At 35.7% G+C, this 2,810-nt stretch overlaps 2 pseudogenes across 1 annotated transcript; one reads left to right on the top strand and one right to left on the bottom strand.

Annotated features, from left to right (window-relative positions):
- The first annotated feature begins 322 nt into the window (after positions 1-322).
- On the top strand, positions 323-865 carry LOC145559971 (pathogenesis-related protein 1A-like; annotated as a pseudogene).
- Positions 866-1,611: 746 nt separating this feature from the next.
- On the bottom strand, positions 1,612-2,320 carry LOC145557798 (small ribosomal subunit protein uS17x pseudogene; annotated as a pseudogene). The gene is made up of 3 exons (XR_014092319.1): positions 2,154-2,320; positions 1,969-2,058; positions 1,612-1,865 (listed from the first exon to the last, which is right to left on the bottom strand). The product of XR_014092319.1 is annotated as a small ribosomal subunit protein uS17x pseudogene (transcript).
- Positions 2,321-2,810: the final 490 nt, after the last annotated feature.

Here is a 2,810-nt window from a genome sequence, read left to right as displayed (position 1 = left end):
TCATGTTTATTTTATTTTTTTTTTTTATATTTTTTTTTACACATATAATATGTTACGTACGTCAATTTATTTTTTTGTTTATATCATTAGCTTTTGATTATTGACCACGTGGTACATAGACTCATTTTATGTTTAATTTTATACGATTATTTCCACAACCATTTGCCTTAGAAAATGTAAAACACTAGTGATTTTCCTAAAGCCGGCTAAACCATATTGTGTAAATATTTAATCTCCTACTTGCTAATATTTTTAAAATTAATTTTCCTCTATAAATTTCACTCAATCTTATGCAAAAATTCCACAGCCTATCTATTTTCATTTGTGTAATTCAACAACAACAACAACAAAAGAAAGAAAAGAAAAGAAAATGAATTTTCTCAAGTCCATTATTGCAACCTTTTCATTTTTCATCATAGCAATGGTAGCCTTGGCTGGATTTTGTCATGCACAAAATTCACCACAAGACTATGTTGATGCCCACAACGCGGCTAGGGCCGAGGTGGGTGTCGAAAACATAGAGTAGGATGACGAATTGGCAGCCTACGCCCAACAATACGCCAACCAACGTATGGATGATTGTGCTCTAGAGCATTCTGAGGGGCCTTATGGAGAGAATATCGTTGCCGGTCCCGGTGATGCTAGTGGCATAGATGCAGTTAAAATGTGGGTTGATGAAAAGGCTAATTATGACTATGATTCCAATACTTGTGCTCCAAATGAGATGTGTGGACATTATACTCAAGTGGTTTGGCGTAATTCCGTTCGTGTTGGATGTGCTAGGGTTCTATGTAACGGTGGTGGGATTTTTATCACCTGTAACTATGATCCTCGAGGCAATTTTAATGGAGAAAAACCCTACTAGCTAGAGTTTTTGGTCTGATCAACCAGCTATCTAGCTTGTTAAACCATATAATACTTCGCTTGTGTTATGCTCACTAGGGCATTCACTAATACTTAATAAATTATGAGAATTCAATAAGCCTGTATACTATATAAAATATCAAATAAAGTAATATACAGGAAATCCCTATTCATGCACCTGTTTAGCTCCATAGGGATATATTTTGCTCTTTTGAATATACTCTATATTTAAATAAGAAGAATAATACTGTTGGATTTGAATTGTTTGGGTTCACCACTAGTAGAAAAAGGCTCATTTGCGTCGCTCATTTATAGTGTATTTGCGTCGCTTCTATGAGCGACGCAACTGCTCGCGACGCAAATGACTTAAAAGTCATTTGCATCGCTCCTAGGCGCGACGCAAATAAGTCATTTGCGTCGCTCCTTTATAAAAGAGCGACGCAAATGACTCTTCAGATAAACTTCTTGTTTGTTATTTGCGTCACTTGTTTATATAGGAGTGACGCAAATGACTGACTAGACAATACAAAATTGCTTTATTTGTGTCACTTGTTTGTTTAATGAGTGACGCAAATGAGGTGAATTTTTTTTTTTAATTATAATAATTGCTTTGTATATGTTTGTAGTACCTGTTTTCCTTGCTAGTGGTATAAAGTTATATGCTAACACTAATATAATTGAAAGGGAGTCATTGCAACTATATTGCCAAAACTTGCGGGAGACAAAACATTTGATACCATAAAGATGTTTGTACTACAATTTCCCAATATGATTTTAACAAAAGAAACATAGTATTCAATAATCATGAAAATGCTTCAAGTATCAAAATTCAAGGGTCTGCAAACAATACTAATTTCCAAGCCCTGTGATAGATCCTAGCTACATCACAATATCTATCCAAAAAAACACCTTAAATTCCGGCAAAAGCCTTCTTTCCACCAGCAGCAGCTCCAGCTAGAATCACCTTCAACACATTGAACCTCACTGTCTTTGAGATAGGCCTGGATAATTATCAGGGAAATATGATCAAGTTAAACACTGAGATCTGTTAGAAATATACACAAATAACACAATATCAACCAAAGTGCTCCAAGAGCAACTGACCTGCATTGACCAATGATTACGTGGTCTCCTTCCTTGACACGGAAACAGGGTGACACATGTGCAGGGATGTTTGACTGCCTCTTCTCGTACCTGCAAGCAACATAACAGCAAACAAAATAATAAGAATATCGAACAATCACATATAACACAACAGCACTTGGGAAAACAAAATAGCTAATACTTGCCTTTGGTACTTCTTGATGTAATGAAGGTAGTTACGGCGAACAATAATGGTTCTCTGCATCTTAGCACTGTGGCAAGTACCAGCTAGAATACGGCCCCTGATTGAAACAGAGCCGGTGAAGGGACATTTCTTGTCAATGTAAGCTCCTAATATCGAACAACAGTACATCAGTTATGCATGAATGACAATTAACAGTACTCAATGGGAAAAAAATAGGTCTTAGGAAGACCAGTAAGCAGAACAAATGTCAAACAACCACAAAATCTGATTACTGATTACAAGAGATCACTATAACACAAGCATATCAAAATGGCTAGTTTGCCCATACTTGACACAACAATGCTCAAGTATCAATCAGTCAACCATGTCATAAAGAACCAAGACTAACAATTCTAATACACAGCTTTAATGGCTAAAGCTAAAATAAAGGCCCCTGTGTTGTGTTCAAGAAAAAAAATCCAACGTGTTTCAACATAAAATTTCCCCAGCAAATAAAACAGATAAGAATCTTAAATCAGCTTTCTCCATCCATTCTAGAAATAACAACAATACATGTTAAAATATCACAATAAAAACCTGATACTAGGATACACTCCAACATTTACAGTTCTTGCAGATGCAACAGTGACACTAAAATTCATTTCAAGGCTTCAAGCCA

The sequence above is a fragment of the Chenopodium album genome, chromosome 9 (assembly GCF_948465745.1).
Source record: "Chenopodium album chromosome 9, dcCheAlbu1.1, whole genome shotgun sequence".
Classification (NCBI taxonomy): domain Eukaryota; kingdom Viridiplantae; phylum Streptophyta; class Magnoliopsida; order Caryophyllales; family Amaranthaceae; genus Chenopodium; species Chenopodium album.
Note: the sequence above shows the minus strand (reverse complement) of the source record. Positions and strands in the feature narration are given on the sequence as shown.